We start from the raw sequence: 26,059 nt of genomic DNA, 5'->3' as shown, positions 1-26,059 counted from the left end.
CTATGACCGGGCCCGACGTGTCGGGTGCACTGTGGAAATGCTCGAAGATCAGAGGCCAGCAGCGCCACTGGGGGCCAAGCTGTCACTAAGTCACATTTTCCACTGGCCCCCAGATTCTGGCTGCCTGGAGGCTCCCTGCTGCCTCCATGGGCTCTCAGCAGCCACTCGAGCTGGAAGGACATTTCAAGGCCATCTGGTTCACCTGACCTCCATGTTTTACGGAAGACAGACTGAGGCCCAGAGAGGAGGTATGCCTTGCCCAGAGTCACACAGCATACTGAAAAAGGAGAACACCCTTAGAGGTCAGAGGTGGGTACAGAAAGCTAAGACTTGTTTTATGGAGCTCAGATGGAGGGAGGAAGAGGAAGAGAATTCTATGGGCACTTCCTTCCCCTAATGCCTTCTACCCAGCAAACAAGATCATTTGGAGATTTTCAATCTGAAATTTTCCAAGGCCATCTTTCCTCATTCCGCAGGAGTTGGGCCAGGCCTGTGACAGAGCATAGAACCAAGAATCAGCCAAGGAGCCAACAACTTGCCCAGGGTTAGGTTGTTTCAACACTGTATGCCCTGGCACATGCAAAGCTCCTTTTGCAAAGTCCCAATAACACGGGCTTCCAGGCCGAGCTGCAAATCTGAGGAGGAATCATGGTCTCCAAAGCTACACGTGGCAGGATCCATGTAGCTGCACTGTGAGTACCCACACCCTCTCAGTCCTCAATATTTCCATACACACTGGTGGCTTCTTACTATGGGTGCCTACAATACTGCCTGAGAGCTCCCTCTGGCCTGGGATCATGTTCAGTCAACCCTCAGGACAGGCCAGAGGTGCTAGGGACTTAATGCCCACAAAGCAGCCCTAAAACAGTGATGAATGGCAGTTGGAGTATAAATACCCCAGCTCCCTCACCTCATGGATGGGACAATTCTGAGACATGTTCTACATCAGTGGTTCTCAATCTGAGATGATTTTGCACTCCTGGGGACATTTGACAATATCTGAGACATTTTGGTTGAGTGGTTGTAATTGGCATCTGGTGGTAGAGGTGAGGATGCTGCTGAACTTCCTACTGTGCACATGACAGCCCCCTGTAACACAGAATCCAGCCCAGGCTGAATACAGTGGCTCATACCTGTAATCTTAACACTTTGGGAGGCCAAGGCAGGTGAATCACTTGAGGCCAGGAGTTCGAGACCAGCCTCGAACCTCACCTGAAACCTCATCTCTAATTAAAAATACAAAAATTAGCCAGGCGTGGTGGCACACACCTGTAATCCCAGCTACTTGGATGCCGAGGCATGAGAATTGCTTGAACCAAGGAGGTAAAAGTTGCAGTGAGCCGAGATCACTGCACTGCAGCCTGGGCGACAGAGCAAGACTCTGTCTCCAAGACATCTGGCCCAAAATGTCTATAGGGCCAAGGCTGAGAAGCTCTGTTCTATTCCCTCTCCCAGAGGGACTGAGCCTCAGATGCCCACAGTGATGCTCTGCTTATTTAGGCATACTCTCCTGATTTCCTCCCACCCTCCACCCAGCTCACTTCCCCACTGCCCTACCAGTGTCTCCTGGGCCCACATCCCACATAACTACTTTTACTCAAATCTTCATCTCAGGGTCTGCTTCCTGGGGGACCCAACCTAAGATCATCCATTACTACAGTCATGGTGACTATCTTAGAAGGATCTCAGAAGCCTGGGTTTCTATTTCAGCTATCTAGACTCTTAATACACATGTTCAGTCCCAGTAGCACTCACATTGATGTGGCCACTTGAGGACATACACATGGGGGCATGGCAGACCAGCTTAGGCAGGAGGCCCTTTGTCCTCTGAAGCACTGGCTGATTGGAGCTATGGTCACCCTACACAGTGATGTAAGACTGGGGTCCATATTCAATGCAGTCCCTATCAGAGCCCCAGCTGACCTCTTTATAGAAACTGACAAGCTGATTCTAAAGTTCATATGGAATTTCAAGGGACTCAAAATAACCAAAACAATCTTGAAAAAGAACAAAGTAGGAGGACTCACACTTTTGATTTCAAAACTTGCTACAAAGCAAGAGTAATCAAGATAGTTTGGTACTGGCATAAAAATAGGCATATAGGTCAATGGACTACACAAATTAACTCAAAATGGATCAAAGACCTAAATGTAAGAGCTAAACTGTAAAAGTCTTAGAAGAAAACATAGAGTTTTTTGTTTCATTTTGTTTTATTTTCTGAGACAAGGTTTTGCTCTGTCACCCAGGCTAGAGTGCAGTGGCTCAGTCTTGACTCACTGCACTTCCTTGACCTCCCAGGCTCCAGTGATCCTCCCACCCCAGCCTCCCAAGTAGCTGGGACCACAGGCATGTGCCACCCTGCCTGGCTAATTATTTAATCTTTATAACCTTGGATTTGGCAAAGGATTCTTAGACATGACCCCAAAAGCATGAGCAGCAAAAGAAACAAAATGATTAATGGAACTTTAAACTTTTATGCCCTGTAGGACTCCAACAATAAAGTGAAAATACAACCCACCGAAAGGGAGAAAATATTGTAAATCATATATCTGATAAAAGACCTCATATATTTTGAAGCTATATTATTGTGTATCCATGAAGTTAGAATTATAATTTTCTCCTGATGAATTTAAATTTTGTTACATTCACCCTCTATATTTCTTTTTTTAATTAATTAACTTTTTTTTTTAGAGACAGAGTCTTGCTTTGTCACCGAGGCTGGAGTGCAGTGGCCCAGTCTTGGCTCACTGCAGCCTCCAACTATTGGGCTCAAGTGGTCCCTCCAACCTCAGCTTCCAAAGTAGCTGGGACCACAGGCACATGCCATCTTGCCTGGATTTTTTTTTTTTTTTTTTGTAGGGACAAGGTTTTGCCATGCTGTTGAGGCTAGTCTTGAACTCCTGGCCTCAAGTGATCCTCCTGCCTCAGCCTCCCAAAGTGCTGGGATATAGGCAGGAGCACCACATCAGGCCAACCCTCTGTATCTCTAGTAACACCTTTTTGCCCTAAAGTCTATTTAGTCTGATACTGATATAGCTATGCTGGTTTTCTTTTGGTCAGTATTTTTCAGGGTTTTCGGTTTTTTAGTTTTGTTTTGTTTCTGTTTTTGTTTTTGTTTTTTACTGTTTTACTTAGAATTTTTTATTTGTCCTCATGTTTTAGATGTGTCTCATGTAAGCAGCATTTGGCTAGTCTCTTTTTTAACCCAGTCTGATAGTCTATGCCTTTTAACTGGAGAGTTCAGTCTATATTTCTAGAGATTACAAACATATTTGGCTTTATTTCTTTTTTCTTTTTTTTTTTTTTCTTTTCTTTTGAGACGGAGTTTCACTCTTACTGCCCAGGCTGGAGTGCAGTGGTGCGATCTTTGCTTACTGCCACCTCCACCTCCCAGGTTCAAGCAATTCTCCTGCCTCAGCCTCTCAAGTAACTGGGATATAGGCACATGCCACCACGCCCAGTATTTTTAGTAGAGATGGGGTTTCACTGTCAGTCAGGCTGGTCTCAAACTCCTGACCTCAGGTGATCCACCCACCTCAGTCTCCCAAAGTGCTGGGATTTCAGGCATGAGCCACTGCTTCCAGCCTGACTTTATTTCTATGATCTTATTTTGTGGTATTTTGGGGGTTGGTTTGGGTTTGGGTTTTGGGGTTTTGTTGTTTGCTTGTTTGTTTGTTTGTTTGTTTGTTTTTGAGATGGAGTTTCACTCTTGTTGCCCAGGCTAGAGTGTAATGGCGCGATCTCGTCTCACTGCAACCTCCGCCTCCTAGGTTCAAGCAATTCGCCTGCCTCAGCCTCCCAAGCAGCTGGGATAACAGGCGTGTGCCACCACACTCAGCTAATTTTTGTATTTTTTTTTTTAGTAGAGACCAGGTTTGCCATGTTGGCCAGGCTGGTTTTGAACTCCTGACCTCAGGTGATCCGCCTACCTTGGCCTCCCAAAGTGCTGGGATGACAGGCCCGAGCCACCGTGCCCAGCCAACTCTTCAAATTTTAAAATGATTACTGAACTTAACATCTAATATTAACCAATATCGTACCCATCTACTGAACAAGGCAGGGCACTTTGAACACTTTACTTCCATTCTTATCAGGCCCAGTCTTTTAGCTTCATCTCTTGCTTAACCCCATGGAACAGACATTCTTTTGGTCAGTAAGGGTGTTTATTTAGTTTCACCCATATTTTTATTATTTTCTCAATTCATCTTTTTTTTTATACTTCAGACTTTCTCCCTGAGATCATTTTTCTTCTTTTCATGTTCATTCTTTAGAAATTCCTTTGGGGGAGCATGGGATCTGTTGTATATAAATTCTCTCAGTTTTAGCATAAATGAAAATGTCTTTATTTCCAAACTTAGTCTTGTTTTTTGCATTTGTTACTGAGATAAAATTCACATACCATAAAATTTACCCTTTGAAAGCATATAATTCAGTGGTTTTAGTATGTTTATAAGGTTTTGCAAACATCACCACCATCTAATTCCAGAACCTTTCATCACTCAAAAAAGAAACTTTATGCCCATGAGCAGTCAATCCCTATTCCCCTCCAATACCCCTAGCCCTTGGCAGCTACTAATTTACTCTCTGTCCCTATGGATTTGCCTATTGTGGACATTTCATAAATGAAATCATACAGGTGGCCTTTGTGTCTTTCAATTAGCATGGTTTCAAGGTTCATCTATGTTGTAGCATGAATTAGAATTTTATTCCTTTTCATGACAAGTAATACTCTATTGTATGGCTATACCACTTTTTTTTTTTTCTAAACAAGGTTTCATTCTGTCACCCAAGCTGGAATGCAGTGGTGCAATCATAGCTCACTGCAGCCTCGACTTCCTGGGCTCCAGCAATGTTCCTGCCTCAGCCTACTGAGTAGTTGAGACCACAGGTGCACACCACTATGCCTGGTTAATTGTTGTGTTTTTGTAGAGACAGGGTTTCGACATGTTGCCCAGACTGGTCTCAAACCCCTGAGCTCAAGCAATCCACCTGCCTCAGCCTCCCAAAGTGCAGGGATTACACGTGTGAGCCACCTCACCCAGCCACTATGCCACATTTTATTTATTCATTCATTAGTTCATGCACATTTCAGTTGTTTTTGTTTTGTTTTTTGAGACAGGGTATTGCTGTGTCACCTAGGCTGGAGTGCAGTGGTATGACCACAGCTCACTGCAGCCTTGATGTCCCTAGCTCAAGCGATCCCCTCCACCTCAGCCTCCCAAGTGGCTGGGACCACAGGCACATGCCACCATACCTGGCTAATTAAAAAAAAAATGTAGAGATGGAGTCTCTCTATGTTGCCCAGGTTGGTCTCAAACTCCTGGGCTCAAGTGCTACTCCTGCTTCATCCTCTCTGATATGCTTTGGCTGTGTCCCCACCCAAATCTCATCTTGAATTGTAGCTCCCTTAATTCCCACATGTTGTGGGAGGGACCTGGTGGGACATAATTGAATCATGAGGGCTGTTTTCCTCATACTGCTCTCATGATAATGAATACGTCTCATGTGATCTGATAGGTTTTGTTTTGTTTTGTTTTGTTTTGAGACAGAGTCTTGCTCTGTCACCCAGGCTACAGTGCAGTGATGTGATCTCAGCTCACTGCAACCTCTGCCTCCTGGGTACAAGCAATTCTCCTGTCTCAGCCTTCCAAGTAGCTGAGACTACAGGAACACACCACCACGCCTGGCTAATTTTTGTATTTTCAGTAGAGACGGGGTTTCACCATATTGGCCAGGCTGGTCTCAAACTCCTGACCTCAGGTGATCCAGCCTCCTCGGCCTCCCAAAGTGTTGGGATTACAGGCGTGAGCCACTGCACCCAGCCATTCTGATGGTTTTATAAGGGAAACCCCTTGCACTTGGTTCTCATTTCCCTCTTTGTCTGCCACCATATAAGATGTGCCTTTTGCCTTCCACCATGATTGTGAGGCCTCCCCAGCCATGTGGAACTGAGTCGATCAAACTTCTTTCCTTTATAAATGAGCAAGTCTTGCCAGGCATAGTGGCTCATGCCTGTAATCCCAGCATTTTGGGAGGCCAAGATGGGTACATCACCTGAGGTCAGGAGTTTGAGACCAGCCTGGCCAACATAATTTTGTTTGCCAGAAACCCCATCTCTACTAAGAATACCAAAAAAATTAGCCAGGTATGGTGGCGGATGCCTGTAATCCCAGCTACTTGGGAGGCTGAAGCAGGAGAATTGCTTGAACCCAGGAGCTGGAGGTTGCAGTGAGTGGAGATGGCACCACTGCACTCCAGCCTGGGCAGCAGAGCAAGACTCAAAAAAATTAAAAATTAAAAATAAATAAATAAATAAATAACCCAGTCTCAGGTATGTCTTTACCTGTAGTATAAAAATGGACTAATATACTCCCTAAGTGCTGAGATTATAGGCATGAGTTACCACATCAGGCCCGTTTTTTAGCTATTATGAATAATGCTGATATGAACATGTTAAGTCCAAGTTTTTATGTGGATATGTGCTTTTAATTCTCTTGAGTATACACCTAGGATCCACACTTACTCCAAAAAGATAGTTTCACTGGGGTATGTAGTTCTTCACTGGGGTGTATAGTCCCTAGTTTTGGGACTTTTTAAAAGCCTGTTGAAATTAATATTCTTTCTGTGTTTCATTGCTGATGTTGATGCTGTTATTACTAATCAGCCATTAGTCTAATTTCTTCTAATTATAGAAGTTGTGTGGCCAGGCACAGTGGCTCACATCTGTAATCCCAGCGCTTTGGGAGGCCGAGATCGGCAGGTCCCTTGAGTCCAGGAATTCGATACCAGCCTGGGCAACATGGCAAAACCCCATCTCTAGAAAAAAATAAAAATTAGCCAAACATAGTGGTACGTGCCTATAGTCCCAGCTACTTGGGAGGCTGAGGCTGGAGGATCAATGGAGCCCAGGACACAGAGGTTACAGTGAGCTGGGATCATACCACTGCATTCCAGTTTGGACAATAGAGACCCTTTCTCAAAAAAAAAAAAAAAAGTTGTGAACAAAAAAAAGTACTTATTTTTCTGGTTCTTTTAAGATTTTCTTGTCTGTGGTATTCTTCACTTTGACTATGATGTATCTACAGATATGATGTATCTATGAGGTATGTATGGATTTATTTCTATTTATCCTGTTTGAGATCATTGGAATTCCTGAATCTGAGGATTCATGTTTTTAATAATCATGGAAAACTCTCAGGTACTGTCTCTTTGAATATTGCCTCTCTCCTTTTTTACTTATAATTACTTTTTAAAACTCTGCTTAGATGTATATTAAATATTTTTTATTCCATCCTTTATGCCTCTTAACCTCTTTCATATTTTCCATTTTTCTATGCTGTATTAAGTGTAATTTTTTCAGATCTATCTTCCAGTTTACAAATTCCACCTCCAGCTGTGTCTATTCAATTATTTAACTGTGTCATTGAGTTTTTAATTTCATACCTGATATATTTAAATCTCTAGAAGTTCTGTTTGGTTATTTTTTTAATCTTCCTGGTAATTTTTATGACCTCTTGCTTCTTTCTTATGCCACAGAAGCTGTGGAGGTTTCAGGCTGCCCAGTGAGGTAGATGTCCTCAGGGTGTGCAGCAGTTTCATAATCACTTACTTCCTGGGCTGATGTTTCCAATTCGTTTCTGGCCTCTGGTAATTCCCTTACCTTCTTACAGGCTCTTCCATTAACTGAAGGGATTTCCAAAGTACTTTTTCTAGCATTTTTAGATGTTTTGCAGCTAATAGATTTGTATGTCTTTAGTCATCATATAGATTTAAAACAATTTGTTACTTTTCTAATGTTCATGCTTTCAGCAAATAACTATGAACCACCTACTTTGTGCCAAGAACTTCTGAGGATTTAATGGGGAACAAGACTGAACCTGTCCCTCCCCACAGGGTCATTTACAGTCTATGGGGAAGCCCAATGCTTAACCAGGCAACTGCACCTCACAGTTAATCAGTGTTCTGATGGAGTAAGCATTAATAAACAACACCATTCTGAGATATATAGAGGCCAGAAACACTCTAATATTCAAACTGGTTCTCTTTCTATAAAAATTCAACATTCATTTAAGAGAAAGGACTATCCCATAAAGCAAAACCCAAGTTCTTTTCCTACTTTAGAAGGCATTAGGGAAGCTGTCTGTTATTATTCAACTACATGTTGCTATTGAAACATACACTTTCTGGGGTAAGATCTAGTGCCCCACCTCAACCCCAAACTACTCAGAAAATAAATTATTCCAGCCACATACAGTCGCCTCCCAGAGTATGTTCTGGTAAATTTTTTTCATTTCACTACATTTACACTGGTGTTTTAGCTGCTGCCCCAGCCATCCCTTACTTCCAGTGTTCTGGGTAACTACTGCTGCATAACAAAGCACTCCAAAACAGTGGCTTCAAATGATAACTGTCTTCTGGGTTGAATTGTGTCCCCCCAAAAGATATGCTGAAGTCCTAACTCCCAGTACTTCAGAATGTGAACTTATGTGGAAATAACAATCATTGTAGGTGTAATGAGTTAAGATTAGGCATACTGGGATTGAGTGAACCCCTAATCCAATATGACTTGTATATTTACAAGAGGAGGGAAATTTGTACACAGAGACACACAGAGAACACAATGTGAAGATGGAGGCAAATGTTGGAGTGATACAGCTACAAGCCAAGGGATGCCAAGCATTACCTACTACCAGAAGGTGAGAGAAGGGCCTGGAACAGAATTACCCTCAGAGGTTGGGTGCAGTGGCTCATGCCTGTAATCTCAGCACTCTGGGAGGCCAAGGTGGGCAGACCACCTGAAGTCAGGAGTTCAAGACTAGCCTGGCCAACATGGCAAAACCCCGTCTCTACTAAAAATGCAAAAATTAGCCAGGCAGGGTGGTTTGCACCTGTAATCTCAGCTACTCAGGAGACTGAGATAGGAGAACCGCTTGAACCCAGGAGGCAGATGTTGCAGTGAGCCAAGATCACACCACTACACTCTAGCCTAGGCAACAGAGTGAGACTCTATGTCCAAAAAGAAAAAAAAGAATTACAAAATACCCTCAGAGCCCTCAGAAGGAGCCAACCCCACCAACACTTTGACTTCAGATCTGGCCTCTGAAACTGTGATAAAATAAAATTCTGTTGTTTTACCCAATTTGTTTTCCTTACCTAGGAAGCCCTTGAAAACTAATACCCTACCATTTTATTCTGCTTATGAATTTGGAGGTTACCTGGACGCAGCTAGACAATTCTCACTCTAGGTCTCATGCATGGCATACAGCTCCAGAGTGGCTGGGGCTGGAACTGTGTTATCTCAAGGGCTTCTTCATGAGTGTATCTGGCACCTGGGCTAGAAAGACTCAAACAGCGGGGGCTGAATGAATTGGGGCCCCTGGCTGCCTCTTACTTTGTGTGATCTCTACACATGGAGGCCTCCTCAGGGGAGATGGACTTCTTACAGGACACCCGATGGCTCTCAGATCAAGGGCTCAAGAGAATCTGGGAGATGCGATGTGACCTTTTCTAACCCAGCCCCAGAAGTCACATGGCATCACTTCCACTACATTTTGTTCAAAAAGGCTGTCGTAGAGGCCTTTCTTGTGTGATCAGATTAGTTCAAGGTAAGGGACATAGACTTCATCTCCTCATGAAAGAGGTGTCTAAAAATTCTGGTTTTTGTTTGTTTGTTTGTTTTCCCAAGACGAAGTCTTCCTCTGTCACCTAGGCTGTAATGCAGTGGCGTGATCTCTGCTCACTGCAACATCTGCCTCCCGGGTTTAAGCAATTCTCCTGCCTCAGCCTCCCAAGTATCTGGGATTACAGTTGCATGCCACCATGCCCAGCTAATTTTTGTATTTTTAGTACAGACAGGGTTTCACCATGTTAGCCAGGTTGGTCTTGAACTCCTGACCTCGTGATCCACACCCCCTTGGCCTCCCAAAGTGCCGGGATTACAGATGTGAGCCACCGCGCCAGGCCGAATTCCCTGACATGCTTTAAACCCCTACAACAGCTCCATAAGGAGACATCTGGCCTGAGGGATTGGGGAAGGCTCTGTGGAAACAGCAATGTCTGCCAGCCTGTAGTCACAGGCATGAGGCATTAGCCAGGTGAGCAGGGCAAGTTCCAGGGAGAGGAGCCACTCCCCTTCTACCCCCAGCCCTGCGCCTCCTGACTAACGCTGGAAAACTGCTCCTTCCTTTCCTCACCCACCAGCCCTAGGCTCAGTACTTCAGCTGAGGGCACTGGCTGTATGCCAGACCCTGGAGACATGTGATCCAGCCCCTCCCCAGTTATTGCCCAAGCCAAAGATCATCACCGGGATCCTCTCTACCTGCTACCCAAACCAAAGGCCAACCCCAGGCTCCTCTCTGCCCACTGCCCAGGCCAAAGGTCATCCCTAGACTCCTCTCTGGCCACTGCCCAAAGGTGGCGGAGGCGAAGCTCAGGTGCTTTCTGTGCCTTGACATAGGCCCTCCTCTTTTCCCCTAGTCTGAGGCCATTCCTGCCCCTGCCTTCCCCACGAATCCAGGGCAGCCCTCAGAGAGGGCTCCCTACACACATAACCACCACCCAGGGTTTGGGGAATCAGTTGCAGGATCTGGAGCAGTTACTCTTCCCCTGCTCACCCCACTGTGGCTCTCAAATTCCCTGCCTTCCAAAGGGCCTGTTTGAATCTCCCTACCCTTCTAGGTCAGCTACTGGTTAGTGTCTGGACTGAGATTCAATGTTAGGCCTGTCAAACTCTAACATGAGATCCTCTCTTCTCCCATCTTCTCATCCTCCTCCTTCTCTACTCTTTCTCCTGCTGTTTTTCCCTCCTTTCCTCTGTCTGTTTTTGTGTCTCTGAGCTCTTTCTCTCTTTTGCTATAACATCTCCCCCAAAGAGGGGCTGTTTAGAGGCCAGAATTATCTCTGAGTTGGGTTTGGGTTTCTCCGCAGTCATTGGTACCAGAATCTGGCCACACTCATTAGGAAAAGTCCATCGAGGAATGCACTGTGGTGACTTGCTGCCTCCCCGCTACTCCACAACAGCTTTTCCTGGGTCTAGTCTGAGACCCTGGGTGGGATGGATAGAGAGAGAAGACCAAAGACCAGAATGGTAAGGGAGGAAGTTATGCCCCATGGTCAGACTGTGATAGGACAGATGCAGTGAAGGAGACAGAAATTAAATTCTTACCAATAATCAAATCCTCCCAACCCTTCCCAAAGAGGTATTGCCACTTGCCAGCTTGACATTAACTATGTCACTTCACTTCTCTGAGTCAAAAACAATCCCCTCCCTAGAGGATTGTTATTATGATTCAGTATGATAAGGACAGTTGATTCCGTTTGGATGCTTTGGGCTGCAAATAACAGAAGAGTCAACCAAGACTTGCTTGAGCAATATAGATATTTAATTATTTCACATAGAAAGTAAGGGTCTTCAAGTTTGGTGCAATGATTCAGAAATGCCAGCAAAAACCCAGCTTCTTTTTATATTTCTGCTTCACTTATCCTTAGCTTGTTGTTTGCATGCCATGTTCTTTCCTCATGGTTGAAAGGTAGCTGCTGCAGCCCAAGGTATCACATTCAAGAAAAGGAGAGGAAGTCATGGTGGCTCACACCTGTAATCTCAGCACTTTGGGAGGCTGAGGCAGGCAGATCACTTGAGGTCAGAAGTTCCAGACCAGTCTGGCCAATATGGTGAAACCTCATCTCTACTAAAAATACAAAAATTAGCCAGGCATGGTGTTGCAGGCCTGTAGTTCCAGCTACTCAGGAGGCTGAGGTGGGAGAATTGCTTGAACCTGAGAAGTGGAGGTTGCAGTGAACTGAGATCGCATCACTGCACTCCAGCCTAGAAGACACCGCTGTCTCAAAAAAAAAAAAAAAGAGAGAGAGAGAGAGAAGAGGGGAAATTAATAATAATAATAAACACCCCTTTAGGTGAAGAACTCATTGCAGGTGATCCAAGAACTCCACATTGAGAAATTCTGCCTTGTGGTGTGATCACCTGATTGGATGCTCATTCTCATCTCAGATGCTTTTGCACTGTGAAAACTCCTTCGAGGGAAAAGTGATGCCCCACCCAGTGGCGGAATTCCATGTGCCTGTGGGGCTAGGCAGGGGAGGGAGAAGGCTTCCTGGCACCTCAGGTCACATCACAGACCTTCAGAGCTGGAAGGGACCCTGGAAGATCCTGCTGCCAACCAATCACAGATGGGGAAACTGAGGCCGAGGGTAGACCAGTGATTTCCTCACAGTCACATAGCGGAGCCAGGGCCAGGGCCAAGGAGTCCTGGCTCTGAGCCCTGTTGGTGCTTTGGGGCAGTGCTCAGAAGGGAGGCTCGGGCCAGGAAATGCAGGGTCTTAGGTGGACTCCCAGAAGCAGACTCTGAGACCGGACTCCATTCAAATGATCTGCTGTGGAGGTTTGGAGGAGAAGGGGAGTGAGAGAAGCAGGGTAGGGTAGGGGGTGAAGGCAAAGCTGGAATGTGGTCTCAGCTGGAGTCGCACAGCAGCTTTATCCCCCGGGGGTTCTGGAGCATAGAGAGCATCACACAGTTACTCCCACCTCTTGTACCGCCATGCAAGTCCACCATCAGCCACAGCGTGCCCAGGTTGTGGCAAGCAGAGCATGGCCTTCCACATGGCGGTGGCTCTCGTTTGGTTAAGGACACATCTCCAATGAAGGGGCAGCTATGGGGCATTAGTAGTGACCCCCCCAACCCCAGCAGCTGGAGGACAGGTAACTGCAGACTAGAAGGAAAATACACAGGTCTCTTCCCAGAGCCGCGAGTCATCCTTGGCATTGCCAGCACACAACAGTGTCCAGGGGCATAGGCGGTCCTGCCTGCCACCTCATTTTCCCCGTTCATGAAATGGGTGTGCAGGACCAAGGGTGGCCGGGCTCCCTTCAAGCTTTGCCTCCCTGAACTCCTGGGATTCTGCTTCCACCTCACCCCAAAGTTCCACTCAGGCCTCCCCCTGCCCCAGACTCCCCACTTCCCCAAGCAGGGGAAGAACCATTGAGACTGAAGTTGGGTCCCCACTCTGTCAGGCCTGAACCCCACGAATAGGCAGAGGCAACGGTTTCTTGGGGTGTGTACCTCCCCTGCCTGCCAGTGGGCCTAGGGAGTCAGTATTTCTCAAAATGTAAGTACGGAGACCACACCGGGTTGTCAGTAAATTCATTATCCCATTACGCGGGTCTGAATTATTCAACGCTCTTGGGCTGCCTCAGGAACCTGCCCAAGCACAGTCAATGCTGGCGTGAGGAGATTGGATGGAGTCAGGCCGGGCCCGGGGCAGGGTGGGTGCCAGTGTGACAGATCTGGGCCCAGAGAGGCTGCCAGGGCTGGAAGGCACAGGGGGCACTGGCTGGCAGGGCCTGGGTCCCGGGTGTTCCTGGGGCAGGGGAGGGGGTTGTACACCGAAGCCCAGTCCTCCTCACCCCCAAGAAATCAGCAGGGTGTGCCTTTGGGGCCCCACCGGCTCCTAAAAGCCCAGGGACAGAAGATCCAGGCTCCACTTCTTTCTGGCTGCGTGACCTCCAGCAGGTCGTGCACCCCTCTGAGCCTTAGTTTCTTCATCCGTGAAATGCAGCAATGATGCTAAACATTCTGTCTCCATTCTCCCCTGCAATAGTAGAGCTGATTTTTTCATTGAGATCATAATCACTGGAATAAAGACCTTTTCTTGGCTGAGGTGTTACTGTGTGACTAAATGTCGGTCAAAGGGAGGCAAGCAGGAGCTTCCTGTGAGACTTTCAGCAAGGATCCTTAAAGGAAGGGGTGAGTCCTGTGTGGTCCCTTCCTTTTCACTGAAAACTGGAGTGAGGTGTAAGGCCGGAGCTCAAGCAGCTATGTTACTCAATGAGAAGCCACATGTTGAGGATGGCATGTCCTCCAGAATGGTTCAGTGGTTAGGAACTGTGGGTCCTGAAACCAGAGGATCTGGGTTCGAATGCCTACTCTACCACCTATAAGCTGTGCAACTTGGGGCAAGTGGCTTAACCTCTCTATGCTTCAGTTTTCTCCTCTGTAAGACAGGGATAAAAGTGGTACCACTCCCCTTACAGGGCTGGCTTGAGGAGTAAGTGGGTTAATATAAAGCCTCATCCCACGGGGAATAAGGTGTCACAAGAAGTGGCTGGTACACAGGCAGTGTCATATTTGTGTCAGCTGTTATGATACTATTTTATTTCATTTATTTTATTTATTTATTTTTTCTTGATACAGAGTCTCACTCTGTCACCCAGGCTGGGTTGCAGTAGCACGATCGCGGCTCACTGCAACCTGTGCCTCCTGGGTTCAAATGATTCTCCTGCCTCAGCCTCCTGGGTAGCTGAGACTGCAGGTGTGCACCACCACACCTGGCTAATTTTTGTATTTTTAGTAGAAATGGGGTTTCACCATGTTGGCCAGGATGGTCTTGAATTCCTGACCTCAGGTGATTCACCCACCTCAGCTCCCCAACATGCTTGGATTACAGGCATGAGCCTCCGTGCCCAGCCAATGATCCAATTTTAAACATCTGCAGGGCTTCTCTGTATAGTTCAGGGATATGAGCCTCCCTGCCCCTCATGTCTCCCAGAGCTTCCTCTCAGTCTGGACTTTTTCCTCAGGTGAGTGTACCCTTGGGGCAGCAATGCCAGAGAGCTTCATTAAGCCAGGACACAAACAGCTTTGCCTGGAGAGAAAGCCCCTAGCCTGAGCCATTGGGGGCAGGAAATAGAGACTGGGCCTCTGGGTTGGAATCCGCAGGAGGGATCCAGATGAAGTTCTTGGGAAGAGAGAAAGAGAAATAAGGTATGCTGACTGGCCATGGAGCCCAAACAGGAGTCTCCCCTCTCTGGGCCTCTGGGGACTGGATTAAATCAGAGGTTACAGCTCACATGCCAGCAGCATAAAGACCAATATAGAAAATTAGTGAAGTTGCCGGGCGCGGTGGCTCAAGCCTGTAATCCCAGCACTTTGGGAGGCCAAGACGGGCGGATCACGAGGTCAGGAGATCGAGACCATCCTGGCTAACACGGTGAAACCCCGTCTCTACTAAAAAATACAAAAAACTAGCCGGGCGCAGTGGTGGGCGCCTGTAGTCCCAACTACTCGGGAGGCTGAGGCAGGAGAATGGCGTGAACCCAGGAGGCGGAGCTTGCAGTGAGCTGAGATCCGGCCACTGCACTCCAGCCTGGGCGGCAGAGCGAGACTCCGTCTCAAAAAAAAAAAAAAAAAGAAAAGAAAATTAGTGAAGTTGTTTGGGTGTGAGGCAGCAGAGAGTGGTGGGGACTGGGGCAAGGGCCCTTAACCCATCTGAGCGGGGGGTGGGGCACCATGCAGCCCCAGCAACCTGCTCTGCAGCTAAGTGGGTCCCATGTAGGCAAATCTTTCACTGTTTCAAAAGGAATAGAAATTAAATCTGAATTCTTTGTGAAATCTGACTGTTTAGTGTTGGCTCCATTGAAACAAACAAAACCCTGAGCAAGGCAAATAAAAATCTGTCCCCAGGCCAGCTCAGGGGCTGCCAAATGCAAACAAGAGTTGAGAGGTCCCTGGAGCAGGGCAGGCTGCACCCTGAAGTCCATGGCTGCATTTCCCTGCGTCTCTGCGGGGAGGGCATAGGCTGAGCGTGGGGGTGGCATGGAGGAAAGGGGCAAGTGGCTGTGAGTGTGTCCCTCCCAGAAGGCAGGTGCTCAGGGAGGCGAGCCTGACCACTCAGCACCTCCCTGCTGGGCTCAGGATGGCAGTGGGGGTTGGGCAGGGGGTCTGCCCTGCAATCTCCTGGCTCTCTGAACTTCAAGTTCTTCCTCTGAGAAATAGAGGGAGTCTTTGGCTTCCCAGAGCTGATGGGAGGCAAGATGGGACACCCTGAACCCTTAGGAATTGAGCAAGAATGGATTTGCAGAGGCCCTGGGGCCAGGCAGACCTGAAGGCAGCTCCTGTGTGAGGCAGCACCCCCGCCCCCCTGCCCTGAGGAGATCCTGCCCAATGGTGTAGGTGGGGTTAGGGTGTTACTGTGGCTTTGGGGTCACCGCGGAGCATGTGGGACCCATTAGAGTGGATTGTTCATCCTGACCTTTCACTCCTCTACCTGTAATAGGATTACAAAGGTGGCCTTGCAGGGCCACCCCACAGAGGGGGTAGAACACAGTCACTTACCCTGACACTACAGGCTTGGCCAAGTGAGTGGCTTTGGCCAATGGAACTTCATCAGACTTGGCGCAGGCAGAGGCTTTCAATGCACCTGTGTGGTTGCCTCTCATGCTTGCGCTGCCCACCAGGCAAGAGCATCCCCAGGTCTCTGCTGCTCCCCAGATGATCTGGACCCACGACTTGAAGCAAAACCATGCCAGCCGACTCCTGAACCAGGAGAGAGAAAGCAAATGGTTATTTTGGAAGCCACGGAGATCCAGGGCTGTTACAGCACTGTTGCAACAGAAACCTGTTTCTCAGGCCCAGGAGAACACAGGCCTCCTCAAGCCCTCTTCAGCTTGCTGCATGGAAGCGCCCACTCCACCTGGTCATCCACTGTCCCAGAAGCCCCTGTGCCCCTGGCCCTGGGGCAAACAGACAGACTCCCCCTGGAGTGGGACCCCCAAGCTTGGATCCTACAAAACTGGAACCAGCCCCTACACCCTGCCCATGGGATCTTGGATAAGTCACTTCTCCTGCCAGAGCCTCACCTGCAGAATGTGGGGATCTCACCTCACCCACAGGGAGATCTGGAGGGGCCATGAGACCCCACGGGCCTGCCACAGGGTGAGGGTGGGCTGCCGGGCTCGCATATGGGCTCCTCAGGATGGGGAGGGACTGACTTGCCATGAGTCTGTCCGCAAGGGGACTGGGCAAACTCACTCCTGAGGAATCAGAGGCTTTGCCCATGCAGGGCACGATTCCAAGTTCATTGTGGAATCTGCCACTCTAGCCTGAAGAAAAAGCAAACAGGTTATCCAGCACCAACTCTAAACCACCCCTGTGGGTATGGGCCACACTGCCTGGGGACTGGAATCAGTTAGGATAGCTCTCTGAGCCTTAACTGAAAGGGTATATATACAGTTAATCATTGCTTAAACACAAAGGGCTCCATTTTCTCCCAGAACAGAGTGTGGAGGTAGATGCTGCTGGTGTTGGTTCAAGAGCTTGACAATGTCTTTGAGAACCAACACACTGTTTTCCTCTTGCCATCCTCACTATTGGGTGTTTTTTGTTTGTACGGTTTTAATCCTTAACCCTGTTGCCTCATGGCCACAAGATGGCTGCTATGGCTCCAAGCATTTCATCTTTATACAACCCCATTCAAGGTAAGAAGAGACTAAGCAGCAAAAGAGGATTTCTTATTATTAGAAAGAAAAATGTCCTGAGAAGCCCCCCTTTATCTGTGGCCAGGAATGAACCACAGAGTCATCCCCAGCAACTATGAGGGTAAGAAAGGAATATCTTGGGAAAAGGACTCCGACGGTTATGGCAGCCTGAGACTGATCATAGTTCCCCCATAGAGTTGCATGTGTTGCTGCTTAAACAATATCAGGCCCCTGGGGGCAAGGCAGGAGGAGGAATGGCTCCGAGGTGAACAGTAACAGTGTGGGCTGGAGGTCCAGGACTCAGAGTTCTATTAAGGGGAGTGTACCAGGCAGGGCTTTTAATTATAAACCACAGAAGCCATTCAGTGGCCAAGGACAGATTCTACTTTATTGCAAACAACAGAATTCACTTTGTTACAAACAGAAAGTTCTACTTTGTTGCAAACAGCAGACTCTGGGAGCACCAGAGAAGCAGACTTGGATGACCCACAACCAGGAACAATACAGCCCGGGAGCCCCACCCAATCACACCACAGGACTGTCCTAATTACAACACAGCTACCGCCACAGCCTGCCTCTTGGTAGAGGCTCCACCACAGCCACCCCAGCGGAAACAGGCACCTGCACTGCCTCATACCTGCTTGCCGGGAGATCACTCTCCTCCATGCTCAGCTAGTTCACCTTGCCCACGTGTACTTGCTTCCAAGTCTTGTGCATCTGATTAGTGGAAGCTAGTGTATTTTATCTTCTTTGGGGGAAAGGAAGTGAGAGGTGACAATGTGCTAGCAGCCCTCACTCTCAGCGCCTTCTCGGCCTCGGCGACCACTCTGGCGGCGCTTGAGGAGCCCTTCAGCCCGCCACGGCACTGTGGGAACCCCTCTCTGGGCTGGCTGAGGCAGGAGCTGCCTCCCTCTGCTTGCGGGGAGGTGTGGAGGGAGAGGCGCAGGCGGGAACCCGGGCTGCGCGCGGCGCTCGCGGGCCAGTGCGAGTGCCGGCGGGCGCGGGTGCTGGCGCCGCCGGCTCTGGGCAGTAAGGGGCTTAGCACCCGGGCCAGCAGCTGCGGAGGTTGCGCCGGGTCCCCCAGCAGTGTTGGCCCGACAGCGCTGCACTCAAATTCTCGCCGGGCCTTAGCTGCCTCCCCACCGGACAGGGCTTAGGACCTGCAGCCCGCCATGTCTGAGCTCCCCCGCTGCGGTGGGCTCCCGCCCGGCCCAAGCCTCCCCGACAGGCGCTGCCCCCTGCTCCGTGGCGCCCGGTCCCATCAACAGCCCAAGGGCTGAGGGGTGCAGGCGCTGCTCCGGACTGGCAGGCAGCTCCGCCTGCAGCCCCGGTGCAGGATCCACTAGGTGAAGCCAGCTGGGCTCCTGAGCCGGATGGGGACTTGGGGAACTTTTATCTAGCTAAGGGATCGTAAACGCACCCATCAGCACTCTGTGTCTAGCTCAGGGTTTGTAAATACACCAATCAGTACTCTGTGTCTAGCTCAAGATTTGTAAATATACCAATTGGTACTCTGTATCTAGCTAACTCTGTATCTAGCGAACCTAGTGGGGACTTGGAGAACTTTTCTGTCTAGCACCGTGTGTCTAGCTCAAGAATTGTAAACGCACCAATCAGCACTCTGTGTCTAGCTCAGGGTTTGTAAATACACCAATCAGTACTCTGTATCTAGCTCAAGATTTGCAAATACACCAATTTGTACTCTATATCTAGCTAACTCTGTATCTAGCTAACCTAGTGGGGACTTGGAGAACTTTTCTGTCTAGCACTGTGTGTCTAGCTCAAGAATTGTAAACGCAGCAATCAGCACTCTGTCAAAACAGTCCAATCAGCTCTCTGTAAAATGGACCAATCAGCTCTCTGTAAAATGGACCAATCCGCAGGATGTGGGTGGGGCCAGATAAGGGAATAAAAGCAGGCTGCCTGAACCAGCAAGCGGCAACCAGAACCACCCAGCGGCAACTCACTTGGGTGCCTTCCCACACTGTGGAAGCTCTGTTCTTTAGCCCTTTGCAGTAAATCTTGCTGCTGCTTAACTCTTTGGGTCCACGTCTGCCTTTATGAGCTGTAACACTCACAAGGAAGGTTTGCAGTTTCACTCCTGAAGCCATCGAGACCACGAACCCACCGGCAAGAACGAACAACTCCAGAGGCGTTGCCTTTAAGAGCTGTAACACCACAAAGGTCTGCAGTTTCTCTCCTGACAGCGAGACCATAAACCCACCAGAAGGAAGAAGCTCCAGACACCTCTGAATGTCTAAAGGAACAAACTCCGGACACACCATCTTTAAGAACTGTAACACTCACTGCAAGGGTCCGTGGCTTCATTCTTGAAGTCAGTGAGACCAAGAATCCACCAATTTTGGACACAGAGGGACTCACAATGTAGTCCTGCTTCTCAATGTGGAGAGATAAGAGCTGCAAGGGGGCTGAGCATGGTGGCTCATGCCTGTAATTCCAGCAATTTGGGAGGCCAAGGCAGGAGGATCATCTGAGGTCAGGAGTTCAAGACCAGCCGGGCCACATGGTGAAACCCCATCTCTACTAAAAATACAAAAATTAGCCCAGCTTGGTAGCAGGCACCTGTAACCCCGCCTACTCAGGAGGCTGAGGCAGGATAATTGCCTGAACCCAGAAGGCAGAGGTTGCAGTGAGCGGAGATGGCACCATTGCACTCCAGCCTGGGCAACAGCGGGAGACTCCCTCTGGGAAAACAAACAAAAAGCTGCAAGGAGACTTTCTTTTCTTTTTTTGAGACGGGAGTCTCGCTCTGTCTCCCAGGCTGGAGTGCAGTGGCACAATCTCGGCTCACTGCAAGCTCCGCCTCCTGGGTTCAGCCATTCTCCTGCCTCAGCATCCTGTGTAGCTGGGACTGCAGGCGCCCGACACCGCACCCGGCTAATTTTTTGTATTTTTAGCAGAGACGGGGTTTCACCCATGTTAGCCAGGATGGACTCGATCTCCTGACCTTGTGATCTACCCGTCTCGGCCTCCCAAAGTGCTAGGATTACAGGCTTGAGCCACCGCGCCTGGCCCTCTTTATTTCTCAAAAAGCCCCGTGAAGTTTCTACCACTGGAACGTGCCTGAGAATCAGCTGAGGTGTCCAGCAGAAGCAACGATACCCAAGAGTGGCTGTGATATGCATCCCTAGCCACCTCCAGGTAAGAAAGATGAAAAAACAGCACAACCAGAAAATACACACATGTAAGTCATCCTCTGGGGACTCCCATTAACACCTATGTGCCACGACAGAATTGAGCCAGAGAAGCTTCATCACATGTATATTGCTGGTACACAGTGGGTGCCTCCCAGAAGAACTAAATTTCCAAACGATTCAGGAGCCCTGGATTTGGGCCAGTGGTGAGATGACAAGCGTTTATGTGAAGCTGAGACAGAGAGAGGTTCACATCTTGGCTCTGCCGCCTATGTTCCCTGAAGGCTGGGATCTTGGTGTGCACATGTGCAAGATGGGGAGACTATGCTAGCTCCCTTAGAGGGTTGCTAGGAGGAGCATTCCCACCACCCAGTGCATTAGTGCAGGAGCAGGGACCATGTATTTAAATGTCTAATACCAGCGCTTCTCAACGATAGGGGACGGGATGAAGGCGGGGCATTTTCACCTTTTCAATCATCCCAAGCAGTTGGAGGCTGGAGCAGGCAGAATTTTGACCCCATAATCTCTGCCACCAATGTCACTCTCTTGTTTGTGTTGTTTGGTTATTTTGTTTTGTTTGAGACATTGTCTCACTCTGTTGCCCAGGCTGGAGGGCAGTGGCACCATCTCGGCTCATTGCGACCTCTGCCTTCCAGGTCCAAGCAATTCTCATGCCTCAGCCTCCCGAGTAACTGGGATTACAGGTGTGTGTCACCATGATCAGCTAGTTTTCATATTTTTAGTAGAGATGGGGTTTGACCATGTTGCCCAGGCTGGTCTCGAACTCCTGAGCAGAAGTGATCTTCGTGCTTTAGCCTCCCAACATGCTGGGATTATAGGCATGAGCCACTGCACCTGGCCTGTTTTTTGTTTTTTGAGACAGGGTCTGACTCTGTTGCCCAGGCTTGAGTGTAGCGGTGTAGCCATAGCTCACTGCAGCCTCGACCTCCCAGGCTCAAGCAATCCTCCCACCTCACCCTCTTGAGTAGTTGGGACTAGAGGTATGCACCACCACACCCAGCTATTTTTTTTTTAATTTTTATTTTTTTGTAGAAGAGGAGTCTCACTCTGCTGCCCAGGCTAGACACTAACTCCTGGCCTCAAGTGATCCTCCCATCTTGGCCTCCCAAAGTGCTGGGGTTATAGGTGTGGGACTTCAAAGACATAACCAAGTTTACTAGGCAGCTCCCTTAAAATAGGGAGATTATCCTGAATTATCTGAGTGGGCCCAATGTAATCACAGGAGCCCTTAAAAGCAAAAGAGAGGCCAGGCGCTGTGGCTCACACCTGTAATGCCAGCACTTTGGGAAGCCAAGGTGGGTGGATCACCTGAGGTCAGGAGTTCGAGACCAGCCTGGTCAATATGGTGAAACCCCGTTCCTACTAATAAAAAGTTTGCTGGCCGTGGTGGTACATACCTGTAATCCCAGCTACTCGAGAGGCTGAGGCAGGAGAATCACTGGAACCTGGGAGGCAGAAGTTGCAGTGAGCTGAGATTGTGCCAGTACGCTCCAGCCTGGGTGACAGAGACACAGTCTCAAAAAAAATAAATAAAAATAAGCAAAAGAGGAAGACAGCAATTGGGAGCACCAGAAAGATGCCAGGTGCCTCTGCTGGCCTTGAAGATGGAAGGGTTTCAGGACAAGGAACTGAATTTTGCCAACAATTGGTGAGCTTGGAAGAGGCCCCACAGCCCCAGGGGAGAATTTTGTCTTGAACCCGGTGAGACCCTGAGCAGAGAATCCAACCAGCCTTGTCAGACTTCTGACCTACGCTCTGCGAGATAACAAGTGGGTTTTGTTTTAAGCTACTTACTTTGTGGCAATTTGTTGTACAGCAATGGAAAACGAAGACAGAAGGTTCATGCCCATTTCCTAGTTTTCTAGAGTTTCTCAGAAATCCTGAGCTTACTCAGCTGCAAAGTGAGTGGTGGGGCAGACGTTTGAACCCAAGTTCATCTGTTCTAAAGCCCACGCTGTGGCTTTCCCATTCAGCCTCCCTAGATGAGGAAAATGAGTCACAAGAGGCACTGCCAGGGTCAGCTCCCCAGTATCTCAGCACAGAGGAAGTGGGACCAGACTGTGGCCCCCTCATGCTCCCAGCTCATGTGAGGAGCCCCAGGAGCCCCCAAGTCGCCATCTGTCTGTGTCTATCTGTGTCAGTGCATTCGGCCTGAACCGTCCTAAAGCCCCTGGAGTCAAAGCCCTGCCTCCTGTGACATCTTAGGTAAAAGGTAGTGTTCTCCTCAGGGAGCCCAGCAGACCTCACCCAGACATCGGTGGTGGTCTGCTGGCCACTGAGGCCCTTCTCACTCTAGGGGACTCCGCTTCATGCCCTAACTTCTCTCATTCATGCTCAGAGTCAGAGGAAACTGGTGCCTCATGAGCCAGAGCAGACATGAAGCTCAAAGACATGTTCAGGCTGGGCGTGGTGGCTCACGCCTGTAATCCCCCAGCACTTTGGGAGGCCGAGATGGGCAGATCACGAGGTCAGATCGAGACTATCCTGGCTAACATGGTGAAACCCCATCTCTACTAAAAATACAAAAAATTAGCCGGGCATAGTGGCAGGCGCTATAGTCCCAACTACTCAGACTGAGGCTGAGGCAGGATAATGGTGTAAACCTGGCAGGCAAGGCAGAGGTTGCAGTGAGCCGAGATCGCGCCACTGCACTCCAGCCTGGGCGACTGAACAAGACTACGACTCAAAAAAATAAATTAAAAAAAAAAGATGTGTTCAGTTTGGCCAACAGTGTTTAAACACACACACACACACACACACACACACACACACACACACCCACACACACACCCTGATGTTTAAAATGTGAAGTTTCACACTGAAAGCCATATTGCCAAACTCTGTTGGGGAATTGGAAGCTCTGGCCATACTGGGCCCATCTTCCCACTTGGCATCCAAGGCTAAAGCCAAGTGGCCACCATGTCCCCTGGTGAAGGGTGAGCTCTGGAGTGCTCCAGTCCCCACCACCCCCTATTATCTCCCCCTACTTACTTCACCTCCCTGGACCCAAAAGACATCTGAACTCCAATACCTTAGGATTGATTCTATGACCTTACCCTTCTGCCTCCTGCCCTGCTCAGTCTCAGGAGATCCCAGGCGACAGCAGCCAGCCTGTGTGATGCTAGCAGGGCTATGAGAAATAGGAGTGGGGCCACTAGGATGGAAACTCAAGGGTCTCTTCCAGACCTGTTTGTGTGGACAGCTGTTCCCAGTGACCCCGTTCAGCTAAGACTGTCAGGCTATCTGCATCTGTCTGCGTCAGTCCACTCAGCCTGAACTGGCTCCCTCTGTGCCTGGTGGGGGCCTAAGTGCAGGTGCTGATGCCCATTTTCTCTGCCCTGATGAGGCTTCAGGTTCCTTGGTGCTTAATGGGGCAATGACATTTGGCCAGAAGGCACCTGAGACAGGTGAAAATGACCTCCCCTGCCCATTCCCTCCCCTGGGGGCTGCTGCCCACATCCACATGGCCTTTTAGGGAGGCTCAGCCCCCCACCCCACCCACTACCAGGCCCACTGCCAGGAGAAGAATCAAAACCCACTCTGTCTTCATCCCCCAGGCTTCTAGGAAAAAGCCCTAGAACAGATTCGGAGGCAACACTGCTCACTTCATGGTGAGCTGAGATGCTGGTGCCGCAATGCAAGAGACAAGAAATGAGTAGCAAAAAGGGGAGGGAGGTGGAAAAATTAAATTTTGCATGATCAGCAAGGTTTCAAACAATCGCTCGCCAACTGAAGTGGGTGCCACGTCTATAAGTCATTCTGTTTTATAGACCATTAGGATCTCCAGAGAGAACCTGCATGGAGACCACTGCTTTTTGTTGAAATTAAAATGTCAGAGAAAAAGAAATAGAACAAAACAGGGAATCTGCAATTAATTACCAGGCCATAAAAATTCAATAATCAGGAAGCAGAGCGGCCGCAGGCCCAGAGGTATCACAGCCAGTGTAACAAGAATGGAATACATTAATCTTTTCAAATTAGTTTTTTAATCTGACGGGGATATATGGTGACATGCCTCCCCTCCCCACCCGCTCCCCCTCAACCTCCACGGCTCCGGCCTAAAGCCAGGCTGTGGGAGGGAGTTACAGTGTGAGCTGGGGGCCTGCTGCAACCTGGACCCCTGGGCTGAAGGGAGAGGGCCTTCCCCGGCCCCACCTGAGCGCAGGGCTCTCCTCCCAGCAGTGGAGCCAGGAAGGCCTGTTCCCCCTGGGTCCCAGGGTACAGGGGAGCGGTAGGCACATTTCCTCTATTGGCTGGGGGGTTGGGCGGTGGTCTCTGAGCTTTCCTGCTTGGAAAATGGGAACAAGATCACAGCCGTCCCCGGATCCTGGAAGTATTGTGTCTGGTGCCCCGCAGGTCCTCAATAAAGGGGTCCTGCTGTTACTATTTTTACTCCTGGCAGCAAGGAGCGCCGGGCAGCGCCAGGACTCTATTCAAGAGCATTTATTTAGCGCCTGCCATGTGCTCAGTCCTGGGAAGGAGAGACCAGCATCCTCAGTCCTTACCCTACAGAAAGAGGCTCACAGTCAAGTTAGAGGCCAAGCAAGATGTAGAGGGTAAAAGAGTAAAGGGCAAGAAGCTTGTCCTCGAGCAGGGCTGCTGGCCTGGTGGCAAGTCCCAGGAGGGCCAAAAGGGCATCTGGGCACGGAGACGGCAGGCTCTGCCCCCACACAGCCGTGTGCTCCTGGGGCTGCCGGCTGATTGGTCTAAGAACCAGCCCCACCCCGTCTCTGATTAGAGGCCGTGCCCTCCAGCCCGGAGCCTCCCCCCAGAGCTTCGCCGCCTCCTTCCTTGCCTCCACTAGGCCCAAGGTTCCTGCAGCTCAGATGACTCCAAGTTTCTGGACTTTGTCCTCAGCCAAGCCACTCTCCCATTAACCCCTCAACAAGCCGACCTCTGGGCCTTGCTCAGGCTTAGCCCCTGCCTGGGATACCCCCCAGTGGATTTCAATGACTAGTCAGCATTGTTAAAATGGACTCTTGGCCGGGTGCGGTGGCTCACACCTGTAATCCTAGCAATTAAAAAAAATTTTTTTTTAAATTTAGCCAGGCACAATGGTGACTGCCTGTGGTCCCAGCTACTTGGGAGGGTGAGGCAAGATGATTGCTGAGCCCAGGAGCTCCATGCTGCAGTAAGCGGTAATCTTGCCACTGCACTTCAGCCATGCCAGAGACCTTGCCAAAAAAAGAAAAAGAACAAGGCCAGGCACCATGGCTCAGGCCTGTAATCCCAGCACTTTGGAAGGCCGAGGCAAACAGATCACTTGAGGCCAGGAGTTCGAGACCAGCCTGGCTAACATAGCAAAACCCGTCTCTACAAAAAAATACAAAAATTGGCAGCGTGTGGGGGTGCGTGCCTGTAGTCCCAGCTACTCCAGAGGCTGAGGCAGGAAAATCGCTTGAATTGGGAGGTGGAGGTTGCAGTGAGACTTGATTGTGCCACTGCACTCCAGCCTGGGTGACAGAGCGAGACCCGGACAAAAAAAAAAAGACTGTCTTTCACCTCCTCCGGAGTTTGGCGCATGGTAGGGGTTCAATCAGTGCTCTCCGGACTGTTTCAGCAGAACAACCTTGCAAGGGAGCTTCACTGGCTTCCTCCTCAAGATGTCTTCCAA

Source organism: Macaca nemestrina, chromosome 9 (genome assembly GCF_043159975.1).
Source record: "Macaca nemestrina isolate mMacNem1 chromosome 9, mMacNem.hap1, whole genome shotgun sequence".
NCBI lineage: Eukaryota > Metazoa > Chordata > Mammalia > Primates > Cercopithecidae > Macaca > Macaca nemestrina.
This window is presented reverse-complemented; position numbering follows the sequence as displayed.